The sequence below is a fragment of the Ambystoma mexicanum genome, chromosome 4q, assembly GCF_040938575.1.
Source record: "Ambystoma mexicanum isolate Mex_15411 chromosome 4q, UKY_AmexF1_1, whole genome shotgun sequence".
Classification (NCBI taxonomy): Eukaryota; Metazoa; Chordata; class Amphibia; order Caudata; family Ambystomatidae; genus Ambystoma; species Ambystoma mexicanum.
In genome coordinates this window covers 72,165,311-72,182,095 of record NC_090928.1, presented here as the reverse complement: position 1 = coordinate 72,182,095, position 16,785 = coordinate 72,165,311, and positions in this window count along the sequence as shown.

Below are 16,785 nucleotides of genomic sequence, written 5' to 3'. Positions count from 1 at the left end.
GGGGTTTAACAAGAGGTGGCTTTGGGTCATCCAGAGTTCTATGTCGAGGAGACAGGAGGCCAGGTCAGGTCGGGAGTTGGGATTTGAGTTCATTAGTTTTAGAATTAGTTGAGTGTCGTCGGCGTAGTTGTAACACAGAATGTTATGTGAACAAACTATTGGAAGGAGGGTGATCAAGTAGAGATTGAACAGGAGTGCAGATAGGCATGCTCCTTGTGGGACTCCAATGTCGACTGGTCGGGCTTGGGAGGAATAGGTGGAGATTATCTTTATTTGGTACCTATCTTTGAGGAACAAAGCTATCCATTTAAGAGCAGTTCCACGAATTCCTAGGGAGTGGAGGCGGTCTAGGAGGATTGAGTGATTGATTGTGTCAAAAGCGGCGGATAGGTCAAGTAAGATTAGTGCCGCGCATCCCGCAGAGTCTGCCGTCATTTTAAGGTCATCCCAGATTGAGGTTAGGGTGGTTTCGGTTCTGTGACGGCTCTAAAACCTGATTGTGCAGGGTCTAGGAGATTGTTAGCTTTGAGAAAGGCATTTAGTTGGGAGTAGGCGGTTCGGTCAATGAGTTTTGCAAGGAATCTGGTGTTTGCGATGGGGCGGTAGTTTTTGGGCTGGAGAGGGTTGAGAGAAGGTTTTTTAATTAGTGGTTTGACATGAACCGTTTTGAATGCGTCCGGAAAGATACCAGAGGAAAGGGAGGCTTTTTTGATGGTTCTTGCGTGTTCACCTGCGCAGGTGGAGGCGAAAATTTCTTTGAGGGTTGTGGCCGGGCAAGGGTCCAGCGGGGAGCCAGATGGTTTGCGGGCCGATAGAAGTTTGAGAAATTGCTCTGGTGATATTGGACTAAAGGATTCGAACGTTGGTTGCGTAGTGGTCGCAGCTGGGGGGTTGGCTGCTAAGGGGGACGTATTGCCTGGTGGATGTGAGAGAGCCAGTTTGGTGGCTAGAGTATTTGTTCTTTCGAGAGCCGTGGTGTAAAAGTGGAGGGAAAGTGAGTCACACAGTGATTGTGAGGGGGTCGGGATGGTCGTGATGCAAGCCGGTTTGGTGAACTCAGAGATGATTTTGTGGAGTTCCTTGCTTAGGTTTTTGCAGTTTACGATTCGGGAGTTGTAGTGGGCTTTTTTTGCTTTCCGGATTTCGGCCTTGTACTGATAGAGGTGGCGGGCCAAGATGGCCCTGTTCTCCTTGGTTTTGTCTTTCTGCCATTTGCGTTCTAGGTATTTATATAGTTGTTTAGTGGTCTTCAACTCAGGAGTGAACCATCTGGGGAAAAGGCCACGGCGGGATGATGGTTTATAAGGGGGGGTGAGCGGCATCAGAGATGCGTTGAGCCATGAGTCAAAGGCATCGGGGGTTAGTTGTTTAGTCAGCTGGCAGGTAGGTGGTGGAGATTGGAGGAGTGCGTCAGCTAGGTCCGGGACGATTATTAGTTTTTTCCAACAATTGCGTAGATTTGGTGGTTCAGATTCGAGTACGGGAGTGGGGTCTGGTGAGTGAATGGCAAAAGAGAGAATTAAGTGATCGGACCAGATGATGGGGGCAGGGGGGTTTAAATGAATCGGGGTGTTGGAGCTAAAAATAGAATCAAGAGTGTGTCCTTTATAGTGAGTCGGGCCATTTATGTGGGGTTGGAGGTTTATTGCGTCTAAACCGTCAACCAGAGAGTGTGTCATAGGGTTGGTGGTGATGTCGAGCCAGATGTTGAAGTCTTCAAGAAGGGTGAGGTTGGGGTGGTTTAGTTGAAGGGTGGCGATTGAGTCGTGTGGAGATGTGTGACTTGAATGAGAGGTTGCTGTCGGACGGGGAATTTGCACTGGAAATGAGTTTCAAGATGAATCTGTGGAACTTCACGTCATTCAGCTATTTCTACATTCGGCTGTGCTTGGTGGGATTTCTGAAGTTGATACATTCCGTTTTCATAGGACTCAGATAGAGATAGGCCCGAGATATCCAGGTCTGTGTGAGACACAGAGAGTCAGGATTTCAGTCATTGGATGTCATGACACAACTGACTTGAAAGTAGAGCTGTGTGTTGTCAGCATATTGGTGTACCTTTATCTTGTTGCAGGTGAGAAGGCCAGGAGGTCTCCCAGAGGTCCCATTCAAAGGTTAGAATTCACTGATGAGAGCATGGAGTCCACAAATTGCAGCGTGCTGGATGGACCTGTTGGTACTGATCTGGATGAGCTGGTGTCTGTCATAAAAGTAGAAAGTGAACCAATACAGGACATTTTCAGTGTGTCTCATGTGGTAGGACAGGGTGTCAATTAGTCTTTGCTGTGAACCATGCTGAAGGCAGAAGAGTGGTCAGGTAGGACAAGAAGACATGAGTTGCCCTTGCCTCAGATGTATAAAGCAATGTAGCTAACCTGAAACATGGTGGTCTCGGGGTTTATGTCTAATGGGGTGTTGTTTCAGTGGTGCCTAATTGTTGACTATGTTTCTAATGGTGTGGTTCAGTGTGTTAAGCAGGGTGTTCAAATTTTCAGAACGGTTGGAGGTGAATATCAGGCATATGACATAATCGTCTAATAAATCCAAAAGTACGTTATTGAAGGACTACAGTCATTAATTGATTTGGGTTGGCTGTTGTGCTTGGGGTGTGGTTGCTTAACCTGAATAGGTATGGTGGCATAGTTTGTCTAGTCAATTGCTTGAGGAGGAATTCAGTCAATATGTGTTCACCTGAAGATTACTACAGTGAGGATATTGCCTTTGCTGTGGGTGGGCCTGGGGATATCTTTTATGTTCATGATGCCCAGAATGTTTAATGGTGATTCTCTTGTACTCTCAGTTGAATTTATGATTTCATAGAAATATGTTAGAGTGGTTGATGTGTTGGGTGGTGCTGTTGAGCAGCCCAAGATGGCCGCTTAACTCTTGGGCACCGTGTGGCTATGGTGAGAATCCGCCTACAACTGCGTCTGAATCCTTCCTGAGCAGTCCCCGTTTGCTTGATCTGCTGCCTCTACGACTGTGGCTGTATCCCAAAAAAAGTCTGTCTCAAATCAGAGCCTGGGAGCCAGAGAATGAACCTGCTGCAGCGGCGGCCTCTCGGCCTGCTGGAGCCTTGGCGCGCGCCCGGCTCCCTCCTTCTCCGCTACGGCTCCAGCTTCCCTCAACTGGCATTGAGACGTGGGACGGGTCGCCCGACGACTCTGCCATCACCCCTCCTCCGGGGGCCCTCACTGTGTTGGCCACATCCAGCCCATGCGAGTGACTCTGCGCCCTCGGTGGCCCTCTCCCCTGGACTGTGCTACTGCACGAACAAGCTCACCGTGGGGGCCTGCGCTAGAGTGTGCCCCTGCCTCTCCCTGGACTTCGGCTGCTGGACCCGGCAGCATCGTGTGGCGCGGAGTGGCCGGGCCGGAGCCCGGCTGCTGCGTGGGGCTGAGGCTCACCCCAACCAGGTGAGGAGCGGGTGTGGGCCTGTGTTGGGGGAGCCGCGGCCCCCCTGGATCCTTCATCGGCCCGCTGCCAAGCTGGCGCTGGTCCCTTTTGTTATAAAATTACAGTTGCTGCAGTGCAGACAGGGATAAGTCCCTTTTCTTAATGTGTCCAATGCTCTCTTTTCGGGTCTTGTTTTCACCAGTCTGTCTCTCAAGTTTGCACTCCTCTTGTACGCAAAAGTAGTTAATTCCCTAAATTAGTGTTCAACTCGCATATCATTTGTCAATGTACTACAGTTCTTCTTAATTACACTCTTTATCTTGTTGCTCTGTACTGAGTAAAATGACACGTACACTATATTTGGTTCCTTCTTCTCTCTCCTTGTGCCACTGGCTGTAGGTTCCATCACTCGCTCTTTGGCTGCTTCTATCTCTGCCGGTTTGTACCCTCTTGCTTCAAATCTCCTCCCCATGTTCTCAATTTCTACCGCACAAGTTCTTGAGTCGTTAACGATCCTTTTTACTCTCATCATTCGACTGAAGGGTACATTCCTAATCAAACTCGGTTGGTGGAAACTCAGTCGGTGAAGTCGGTGAAGTCCCATATGTTTGGATAAAGAATTTGTTTCTGTATTGAAAGTATGAATTTTCGGATATAAACTGCAATAATACCAGAATGAATTCCTTGATAGCTTTCAAGTCTCCTTCTTGGAGGAGTAACCATTCTATTGCTTCTAAACCTAGGTTATGTGGGATAGAAGTATAAAGATGTCTTACATCAATCGTAAACATAATTGAAGTATCTGTAAATACATTTTTCTTCAGTATTTCCAAGAAGTGATTGGTGTCTTTGATATAGGTATCTGTTTTCTGTATCAAAGGTTGCAAAAACTGATCAATATATTGACCCAATGGTTGTAGCACACTGTCTACTCCAGAGACTATGGGTCTGCCTGGTGGTTTTATCAAACCTTTGTGTATTTTGGGCAACGTGTAAAAGTTCGGTATTCTTGGGTGTTTATTTGTGAGAAAAGATCTTGTTTTAGTGCTTATCCATCCTAATTCCTCTGCTTTCCCCAGTAGTTCATCCAAATTCTTCATTGTCTCAATTGTTGGGTCATTATCCAGCTCAGAATATACATCTGTGTTTCTGAGCTGATTCATACATTCGTCGTGGTAATCTTGACTATTCATTATTACAAGTGCTCCCCCTTTGTCCGCTGGACGTATGGTTATCTCATCATCTCCATATAAATCTTTCAGTAACTTGAACTCATTTGGTTTCAAATTCCCATATCTCTTTTGTTTAAATGACACTTTCTTTAAATCTTTGAGTACTTGTCGATGAAAAATGTCAATGGATGGAACATTAATGGGTGGCATAAAATTACTTTTCTTTCTGAACTCTTGTAATTCCTCTGAGTCCTGTTCTTTAAGTTGTGATGTGTCAAGTTCATCAAAAAACACTTTAAGTTTTAATTTTCTCACCAATTTGAATAAGTCAATCTTAGTCTCGAATGAAGTTGTACTGTGTGTGGGTACATAACTGAGTCCCTTCTGGAGTAACATTTCCTCGCTTTTAGTTAGTATTCTGGTTGATATATTCACAACTAACTTTTCTTCTGTCTCGCTCCCCGGGTCTCTACTCTTTGACTTTCTTTTTCTTTTCCCCCGACTCGTTCTCTTCTTCCTGTCTCTTGTCCTAAAAAAATAGGTGCTGCCCTAGATTCTCTTTCAGATGTGGTAGTTTCTGCTTGTTGTTCTGTAGTCTTCCTTCCTCCAGATGTACCTTGTTTTTCTCTAGAGTCTTCAGAATCCGTGCTTGAAGTATTGTCTATACTCCCCTGGTGCTGTTTCTTCTGAAATGGAGTTTGATATTTGTCCATCCAGGTATAAACCTCTCCGTTCAAATAGTAGTGTCCCGTCGAAATATCCTCACTTTTTTGGATTCGATTTCACTTTTATATGATTCCAGTTTATGGTTAATGTCTACCAATATTGCTCCTATTTCTTCTTTGCCAATCGATGTACAAAGTTCCTTTTCTATTTCGCCTATTTCTTCGTTCAAGGTCTTAACGTTTTTAGTACACGCTTTTTGCTCGCTGTAGTTTTCACAGATGGGAAATATCCATTTACATATCAGTCTTTGTCCCGCCCACATGGGTAGTCCAGCACCGAAATGCTATGGCAATTCCTCTCTGAACAAGCGTACCAACATCAACCCCATACACGTGTTTCAGCCTTGTTGGGCCTCATCAGTGAGGTGAAGCTGTGCCTCTCTGAGCACAGTGAGCAGGGAGTCCACGTCTGGTTGCCCTCTGGTAACTCAGGGTGACCAACCCCAAGTTCCTCGCAAATATTTCAAAAAAAGTAGCAGGCGCTCCTCTCCAGACAGAACATGGCATGATAACCTGTTCTGAGATGAGAGTTTGCAGCACAAGCTTTTTGCTCACTGTACTTTACACAGATGGGAAATATCTATTTGCATATCAGTCTTTGTCCCGCCCAAATGGGCAGTCCAGCACCGAAATGCTATGGCAATTCCTCTCTGAACAAGAGTACCAACAGCAACCCCATAAACGTGTTTCAGCCTTGTTGGGCCTCATCAGTGAGGTGAAGCTGTGCCTCTCTGAGCCTCCCTGTCTATGGCACAAACCTACTTGGGTTATTCGTAGGTCATGATCTCAACGGCGCGAGCAGAGTCCTGAATATTTGCAGTTGATTGGACACTTCATCACAAGTCTTTCCGTATTTTATCTGCGAGCTCCGGAAGCGTTCTCTGTACTTCCGGTTAAGGTGAGGACTATTGGCATATGCCCATACGCTTCCAGGCCTGGCTCCATCCCCAGAAAATGCATAAATATGAATCTGACGTGATTTAGTATAAATGGTCATGAACAACCCCATTCACCACCTGGAAGGAGGGAATACAACAATACCAGTTCACAGTGTGCACCCACCTCACTTCCATCAGGAGCAAGCTGGCCGAGCATCTACTGACCATCTCAAGGGCCATCGTGGATTACAGGCGGGTGATGGAGGTGGAGTCCCAGGCTACCCAGGAGGAGCACAGTGGACCCCCGAATACCTTAGGGAAATCTGGGAGGGGCCCAGGACATTCGAGGAGGAATTAGGAAAACTAAAAACTGCATAGCATGGATACAGATATGCCTCCAGCTGCAGCAACATGCTGAGAGTATGGCTGTGGCAAATCATATAGCTCCAGATAGAGGGTTATTTAACTGTAATGGCAACTAGCTCCCCTCATAGCTCTACTCTGAGTGTTTCCTCGGGGGAACTTCATCAGCCAACCCATGCAACAATGTCTGACACACCATCAGCCTAATCTACAAGAGGGGAAGACTAGGAAATGGAGCCTTCAAATAACTTTGGGCATGACAATCTGTTGATCGGTTCTGCTTCTGTTTCTTACAGTGCCCCTTCCTTTGGAATAATGTTTATTGATTTCTAATTATGTCTGATGTTAACATCAATGTTGGTTGCGTGTTTCATAATGGGGCCCATTAGGCCAAGAGTTCAGTCATAACAGGTTCATTTCATAAGCAGGGCTATACCTGATTTGAATAGTTAAAATGATATGTAACTTGGTTGATCTTCACAGTGGGAATCAGAAGGTGTTTCAAAAGGGTATTGAAGAATGTTCTTCTTTCAGCCATTACCTGTGTTCATGCTCAGACCAGTCCAATGGAAGTTGTCCAACACCAGGACAGGGGCTGGGATGACCAATGACATAATGTATTGGTGACACATCCATGAGGGCCATTAAATGTCAGTAGATGCCAAAGGCCAATCACCAGATAACCTAGCCATCTTTATTGCAGAGAAATCATGCACAGTGGGCATGGCTGCCACACATAGGATCTCAAATGATAAATTGTACATCAAGGTCATCCCATAAGGCAGCTTCCAAGTCCCTCTGCCCAATGGCTGAATTAGGTGGCTGCGGTCACAAATTTGCACATATCGCAATTTGCAAACAGCGTCTGAGGGCAACATTGTCTAGCAGTGTAGAGGCAACTATGATATTGCATAAGGTTGGGGGCCATGCAATAGCACTCCTGTTCAGTGATCCAGATCCCGAAATACTGACTTTAGTATACCAAATGTACACTTAATGGTATTCTGAGTTTCTGAGTGTACATATGTTCAGCATCTTAACATTATCAGCATATAGTCACAGAGGTTCTGTAAAGAGTCAGTCCGTTTATTCTGTATTCTCATTGTCTGCCTGTGGTCACCTGTACATAAGAGGTGCAGGTTGTGGCATCTTGTTGCATGATGTGGATAGACATGTATTGAGTGTAGTGTGACTAGACTTAACCAGCAACCAGGTTTCTAAATAATATCCAGCCACGAATGGTCATGTGATTGCAAAGTGCTGATAGATAAAACTGTCATGTGCTGTTCATGGATAGTTTGCATATACAATCAGGGTGAAATTTGCTGTCTCACGTGCCATCCGTATACTTATAGAATGAGTCTTATTCCGATTCCTGTACCAGTGTACTACATCTGCTGGGGATATGAGGGCACCATGGGTACAGTCAATGGCAACAAACACCCTGGAAGGCCTATATGCCTGCCCTTGTGTGTGTGTAGATCAGAGAGCATTTTTATATGTTGTCAGGAAAAGAAAAGGGTCACATGGAGGACCTGGTGCAGTGTGCCAGTACCTGATCTGTCCGCAGCTGACTGTAACCTTCACGGCAGGGTGTAAAGGTTGAGAATCTGAAAAGAGACAAGACTTCCGTGACTTAACTGAGCACATTCAGAATACCTGTCTCCCGCTTGATCCACAACTACTCAACAGCGAGAATAAGAAACCTCAGGAAGCACAAGTTGAGAGCTGTTGTCAGTGACCTACAAAAGTTAAGTATTACTCAAAGGGAGCAGAGGTATGCTTTTACCCCCATTTCCGAATCCCAAAGTGAGGAACTCATATAAATGTAGTGTGCATCTGTCATAGAAAAAGCATGACTGAATAGTAGGCTTTAAAGCAGTTCTGTGTCATGATACAGGATAAAACTCTATGAGAACTGTAATGATGAGATCTCCTTACTTTCCCTATCTATGGCACAAACCTACTTGGGTTATTCTTAGGTCATGATCTCAATGGCGCGAGCAGAGTCCCGAATATTTGCAGTTGATTGGACACTTCATCACAAGTCTTTCCATATTTTATCTGCGAGCTCCGGAAGCGTTCTCTGTACTTCCGGTTAAGGTGAGGACTATTGGCATATGCCCAAACGCTTCCAGGCCTGGCTCCATCCCCAGCACCTCCATCTTGGGAACAGGGGCCAGGCTACGGTACAGAGTTATCCATGCAGGGACTGGAAAGTAACCAGGTGTAACCCAGGTGGAGTGCTGGTTCTCGAAGGGTGAGGTAGGTTTCTAACATAGTGCCCTTGACTGTGAGGAATGGGAGATCCCTGAGGTGATGCCACTGCTTCACTGAAAGAAGTCTGCTTCAAAGAAATGCATGGCTGAAAGTTCCTTTACTCATTGATTCAAAGGCTGCACGTGAATCCAGAAAGCAGGCAATCAATCAGTAAGGCACCTACTCCATGCACTTCCAAGCCAGGTATCTCAATACTATGGGCCTCATTACGAGGCTGGTGCTCCCGTAATGAAGGGTGCCGGTACGGGACCGGCACCCTTCATTACGGGATGCCCTATTACGAGGTTCCCTTTGCGGGACCCGGTAAGGACGCCTGGTAAAACCAGGCGTCCTTAGCGGGTCCCGCAAGGGGACCAGGGAGCTAATAACAGGCCTGTTATTAATGGGCCCGTTATTAGCTCCCTCCCCATTACCATTGAGCCCTATGGGGGCTCAAATGGGAATGGGGATGGATTTTTCCAATGAGGACTTACTGGATCCTCTGAGGATGGAATAGCCCGGTAAGTCCTCATTGGAGGAACCCGGTACTGGAACTTGGTATGGAGGCAGCCATGCCCCTATTAAGGGCATGGCTGCCTCCATACTCGTAATGAGGCCCTATGTATTTATCAATGGTAAAGATTTCCTCGTGGAAGTCTGTTCGGAATACAGGAAAAGGGACTGTTTCTTCAACTCAATCCCTTATATCTCTCAAATCAGGTTTTCCAAATTCCTTACTGGAAGAATCAAGATAAATAGCATTCTATAATATGATGGGTATAAAGTAGCCTGTAAGGTGCTAAATCTTCAAACAACTGTTGAATCAAATAATGTATGGTTTGTTATCAATATCCAAATTCAATCATTAACAAACCATTAGATGTTTTTCAGCCATCAAAATCATGAAAGCTAACATGTGTTTCACAATCTAATTTTCTTCGGGGATTTCAATTGTTTGATGATGTGTGTATATGCAGCTTTATATTTCTGGCCAGATCATTTGTTCTGAATAGCATGCATTTTCTGTATTTGTGCCTATTCATGAGTGAAATGCATGCTCCTATACATTATATCTATTTTCATTATTCGCTTATAATTTCAGATTGAGAAGATGTATGCAACGAAAGCCATGAATAGGTTATTTTGTACCTCAGGCCCACACATGTTTCACACCATCCCGCACATTTTCAAGGAAAAAAATACATGTGAAAATGATACATTAGAAAGAAAGAAAATAAAAATAAAGCAATTGTGTCTCGTTTGTGTATCATAATAAGATATTTATTATGTTGAAATTGAATTATAATGAACATAAGTATTGTTGATGATAGGATTAACTCACATATACGATTGTTTCATCACTTTCATAGTGTAAAGTATATCCAGTGTTCAATTTGAACAGTATGATGCTAAAAAAGTACATTGACAAAAGAACCCTTTGGACTGTAAGCAGAAACCAAATGGAGCATGTGAGCACATTAATCATTACATGAGACCTGTGTATGTATACTCATTGTATCTTTCCTTCAGACTGATTTAGATTTACCTCTTCTACTTACGTAAATGGTCTGTTCGATATTTTAGGAGGTCTCTGCAAAATTAAGTGATTCTTAATTACTGGTATGATGCTGCAAAGCATGTTGTATGTCCTTTATAGCTTCTTTGACAAATAGCTATGTTGATTAGTCTACATCACATATTTTGTCCCAGACCAAACTTTGGGGAGCCTAGTGCGGGAAACATTTTGTATTCCAGCTTGGGGAGAACTAGTGCTTGGACTTTAGTACTGAAGTCATCAGGGGGGAAGGATGTGTCTGATCATACGGAGGAGGTGTAGTTATAGGTTGCATTTGTTGTGACAACAGTTATGTGATGTGTGAAGAAAAGGTAGGGTGAAGCTGAAGCCAAAGGATTTGGCATTTTGGGGTGGGTTATGTGTAGATTCTCTGTGGTGAGTTCTTTGGGCCAGAGGTTGAGTTTGGGGTTGTGCCTGGGGCCAGAGGAGGAGGTGTTCTGTTTTAGAAAGTTTGAGCATGAGAAAGTGGGTGGCCATCCACAGTTGATGGTGGAGAGACAGCTTTTAACAGTGTGGATTTGTGAGAGAGTTGATATTTAGAAGTATATTTGTGTGTCGTCTGCATATTGGTGGAAATTAATGTTTTGCTAAGGGTCTGTCCAAGGGATTCAACATATAGGTTGAAGAAGATTGGAGACTGGGAGGAGCCTTGCTGGATCCCGTATTTGACCATGGTGGGGTCGGATCAAAAAGAGGGCATGGAGACAAAGTGTGTTGTGTCAGTAAGGAAGAAGGTGGACCAGTCGAGGATGGTGCCTGAGAGTTTCATCCTATGGCATAGGATGTTAAGTAGAATGATGTGCTCAATGGTGTTGTAGGCTGCAGAGAGTTTGAGGAGTATGTGATGAATCTGATGATGTCATCACTTCTTTCCCGCATTTAACATCTCCTCATGTGGCCAGGGGATAGCAGCTGCGACCTGATCCGGACCCTGTGGCTGGCAGGGGAATATAGCAGGCAAAGTCAAATGTGTGAAAAGAATCCTGAGGAAGGCCAAAGCTCTTGAGATTGTGAATTGAGTGAACTGTGGAAGAAAGTCCTGGCAGGGGAGTATACCATGCAAAGCCAATTGTGTGAAACAAATCTTAAGGATGACCCATGCTCTTGGGATTGTAAATCGAATGAACTGTATAACAAAGTCCTGGCAGGAGAATATACCTGGCAGAGTCAAGTATGTTAAGTGAATTGCAAATACCTCTTAGAACAGGGAAAGCAAGGCATTTTAAAATCCTCTTATTATTCGACTAAAAGTCTATAACAATCAACATGACTCCCCAGTGTCCGCATCTCATTGATGGTTCATCACTATTATGACTAGTACCTTGTGTCATTTGTCTGTGATATTGTGGCAGTCATCAAGGATGTGAAGAATCATGGTCTCAGTGCTATTTCCTGGTTGAATAACAGAAATATTAAGTTCAGTGTTAACTAAATATTCAAATTCTGATCCAATATGTAATCAGCGTTGACCACAAAGTCTACATTTCATGTGCAATATATGAATATTAATTTTATAGCATGTTTTTGCTCCAAATCTTAGATTTGTCATTTTGAGTTTCTAAATCAAAATGAAAAAATATTGACTTAAGAAATCAGTGGTTGATATGCAGTGCCCCAAAGCTATCAAGGTCATTACTAGCAGGTCTGCATTTAAAAAACAAATGAAAATTCAAGTCTTCTTGTTGATAGAATTAGCAATAATATGATAGGGGCACAGCTAAATATTGAATTCCACATAGCTGTAGTGTGTCGTAGGTGCTGTGCCCGTATCAACTCTATATAGTGTCTGCTTGTACGAGCAATGTTTATATCACTCCTTTGTTTCTTTCATTGGATGGAAAAACTGAAATTCACACAAAATTTTATGAATGTAACACCTTAGAAATATTATTGTGTTCATGTGTTTTATTTGGAATAGAACATTTCATGAAGGATATTTTGCCTTAAGGCTATTTTCAAAAACGATTGCAGTGGTATTTGTGGAGCAAAATGAACCATTTTCAAAATTAAAGTCTGTTTAGGATCACCTGATTAAAATTGTCACCATATTTTTGGAAGGCTATTAATTATTGTTAAGTTAGTATGTGCTAACATATGATATTATATTTTGAATTATTGTGATCATGTATCATAATTATTAATTTCACTTTAGGGATAAGTGAGGCACTGCCCCATGAATACAAATGCTTTCATCCTAGAAAATTCTACAAATAAGTATCAAACATTCAAAGATCATTCAATCTTAAGAAAACATGTACTGCAGTGTCAGAGTTTAAACCAAATTGAGTATATCACAGTGTGCAAATTCATTTATATTCTATTTGTATAACTCTGAGTTGCTTGTCATCTCTACATGGTAAATTTCAGATTTTTTGAAAGCCGAAGAATCTGTGATCCTGTTGGGGCTGAATTTTCCAGTATTGTCCCAATGCACATTGATAATCCACCATGTTGCTGTTGATACACTCTTGTGTTTGAGAATCTTGGTTGTATTGAAAAATACTTGGTCCATGCAAAGGCACCCAACAAGCGTTGGCCACATTTGAAAAAACCATTTGGTAAAGTAGGTAGCCAAGTATTGATGTATTCTTTTGGAGTTTTCAAAAAAACAAGGATTTCATAGATTTTTGAGGGGAGGATCTTTGATGGATGTTATTAACAGATGTGCTCTACGTGGGCACTGAGATCTGTGTCTGTTAATAATATCTGCCAATGTTTTTGTACAATTTTTTGAAATGTGTTGCTTACATGATTGTATTCATAAATATTCTAATATGTTCCATGCTTTGTTGCTATTAGCTTATGTCTTGTTAGTTTGTGTACCTTTTTAATAGCTGCATCCAAAGTTTGTTTGGTTTCCTCTTGGGATCATTAATCTCTTGCATCTATTTACTTGTTTGGTTAGGAGTAGTACTTCATGCTCACTGCCAATGAGCTGCCACCATAAGAATATTAGAGATTAAGGTTGATCTATTGACACCTTATACATTTATTATTGAAATCACTACTGTGACTTTCTGATGCATTTTGTATTAATTTGGGTATGTTTATACGTACTTCAAGATGAAGAAACACTGTGGATTCATTACTATTTTCCATGGTACTTCAAGATGAAAAAACAATACGGATTCCTTAAAATGTTCATGGTAAATTAGTTTAGATCATGCTTAAGAAACTATACTTTCCTTTCGTCCAGAATAATGTGCTACACAATACAAATGTCATCGATATGTCCCATCAAATGGATGTCATGAGATATTAGTTGCAACTAATATTTCATTGTCAAGTTCACATATATAGGTTAGAAACAAAAAGGCAAATAGTGAGCCCTCGTGGCCAATCCTTGGCATTGCCTGAAATAGGTTTGATTAAAAAGACAAATATTTTGTTTAAGGTGAACTTTAACATCTCAAGCACAATGCAATTTCCATCATGATTAGACTCTGAGTTTGTGTTAAATAAACTCAGTGGCTTTGAGATATCTCTGATGTTTAATGATTTTATAGAGGTATTTGATATGCATTGTTATAAGTAAACAGTTTTCTTGCCTTTTTATATAATAATGTTTTTTTTACACTTCCAATGTGGTCCCTGGTGTCAGTTTTGTTTGAAAGCTAAGGATGTTAGCTTCAAAATGTCATTTAAATTTCGTTCCTAGCACATACGGTTCAATAGTTACAGAGGATTTAGTAGAGGTCGATTTTTCTCAAAAGGAGTCAAGATTTCTAATGAAATTGCACTTTAAATTACAAACAGGTTGGCTTACACTAACAATTATCACAGGATTAGATGGATGAGAAAGGATTCAGAATGGACAAAAGAGATTCTACAATGCAGTCTGGATATGTTGGAATGGGTTGGATGGATTACTTTAAACTAAGAGATGACTATGGACAGTTCTACGCTAAATACTCACAACTCTGGTTTAAAATGGACCTGTCAAAGATCTGGTCAAGGGTTTGGCTGGGATTCGCTCGCCACCGGACAGGTCTCAGGCACGTGGTTCTGCTCTCAGCAAGGCACTCGGGTCTGCACGGCCTCTTGGACTGGATCTGACGAGTTCTGGGTTACAGCTCTGCTGGACTGATCTGGATCTTGGGTTCTAGCATGGGTTTTGGCCAGAAGCAGCAGAACAGCTCAGCCAGGCTGTTGAGTGAGTTAGGTTAGGCCCCGTGGACATTTAGGGGTTAAAGCAGGTTGCAAGATTTTAAAGGCCAGCTGAAAAGGGTTCAGCTTTTTGGATTGGCCTTTCTGCTTAAGAGTTCTGAAGTCTGGATCTATGTTTTAGAGTCTGGATCTAGGTTCTGGAGTCAGGATCTTCCTGCAGGGTGCTTCGCCAGTGGATCAGTTGATGAGTGAAAGTGTGTGTCTCTCTGGGTCCTCAACAGTCCCTATTTATCCATTTTCCAAAGGGGTGGGGAGGCTGATTCTACTATGCCCAACCCTCCAAGGATCTTATAGGTCAGAGAATTCCCCCTCTCCTGATTTGAGAAAGGAACAGTGTGTCATGATGTGTCATCATGTGTCAGAATGACACTGTGTTTATCGTCCAAAGAAATCCCTCCCCTTTGCTTTTACCCAGCAAATCTATTTTTCCCCCAAAAAATATTTTCAATATGCACAACTTGTTAATAATACATAATTACATGACAGATTGACTAAGGTACGTTTCTGTCCAAATCTTATCTTCTTACAAGTTTTGGTTCATCAATGACAATTTTTCGCGCTTTTGGTTGGTTACACATTTTCAGATCTGTACAATTTTTTATACATACATGCACATACCCTCTGGGCATATTCCTGTAATTTTTCATGTTCCTAGTATAATCTCAATAGCCACAATGTAAAAAATTGTGTGGTTCAGTTTCAGAACATCGCACAGATTCCAGATTAGTTTTGAACTGTGAGCACATTTTTCATTTTAATAATCTCTACGTTTCATATTTTTGTCAGTTCGGCACAATATTTTATAAGTCTTTTCCCAAAACATACAGTTACTTTAGTTTCCAATCCACATTTCCAGTCTGGCCCGCCTCCAAGCTTGGCTGAGTCAGAGAGTCACATGGCTCAAGCCGCTCAATCAGGATTCCTGTCCTACTTAGTAAGGGGCTGCATGCTGGGAATGTACGTCCAATCGTGTGAACCTTGTGAAGGAAGTGTATAGTCACCATAACTGGGTGGTCAACCTCCTTGTGGAGAAATCCTGAAGATTTCCAGAATAAAAATGTATTATGTATATTCTCTTTCAGCTCAAGTGTTGAATCTTGAGTACGTTTTTGATAATAAATAAAAACTTGCAGTTGTGTTCTAGCCTCCTGGATGCAGTCAGCATAATTCCTGTCTGCTGTTTTTCCACATTTATTAGCGTGTTTTATGGAAATATCCTTTTTAGATGTGAGATGCAAGATTGAATAAGGCTTGCATTTCCTATTTATCAATATTCTTATATGTTTTTGCCAATTTTTAAATCAAACGTTATGCTTTCAAAACTACTTTGTTTGTAATAACCTTATTTTTAGTTGGCAGATAAGTGTGTCCAAGGTGATAAAACTCTTGAAGGCATGCAACTTAGATGTTTCTTTGCTGACACCCATTTCTAGGTTTTATATTTATTCATCTATTTTATAGTCGGTCTAGCGCACTTTAAACAGAGTGCTTTACAATGTGTATAATGTATTGATTACAATAGGGAATGAGATGGAGAACAAAAAAGAGAACCACAGAACAAAGTAGAACACCGACCCTCAAAAGAACATTCTGGAAAATAAAAGATTAACGATAAATGAGTTTGACGTTCACTGTGAAGATTCAATGCAAAACATGGATATTTGTCAGAAAAAATCATGCCTCAATTTTGCCTCACTAATGTTATGACTAGATGGGAGAGGCACATCAAACCACATGACAGTAATAGGGAACCACAAGTCAAAATGGCAGCAAAGGAGGTGCATCAGAGGCATGGGCAAGTAGCATGGTGCTGCTGATGAGAGGCAGCATGGTAAAGTGTAGGTCGCAACAGCCAGGATGAAAACATGCTATTGCAAACATGCCAGAGCGGAAGTCGCCATTGTCAGCAGAGATCACAGACAGAAGATAATCCTGGTAGCCCAAAGTCAACAGATTGCTGTATCAGCCTGGCTTTCTGGCAACAAAGCAAAATTGGGATGAACACAGGACCCTTCCCTTGCTGTAGACCCCTGTTCTGAAGCTGCCATGGCACATGACAGCTCAGCAGTCTCAGCCCCAATCTCCCACAGCAGGACTGGAAGCATGCCATGGGCTTTATGCATAGAACTGAAGGACAGAATAGTAATTTCTTTCCCAGCCTGACCAACAGAAGCAAGGAAGAGAACCCAGCAGAAGGTGTAGTCTGGTTTTAGGGCAAAGTAACTGTGTTGGGTAAGAGTGAGCAAACC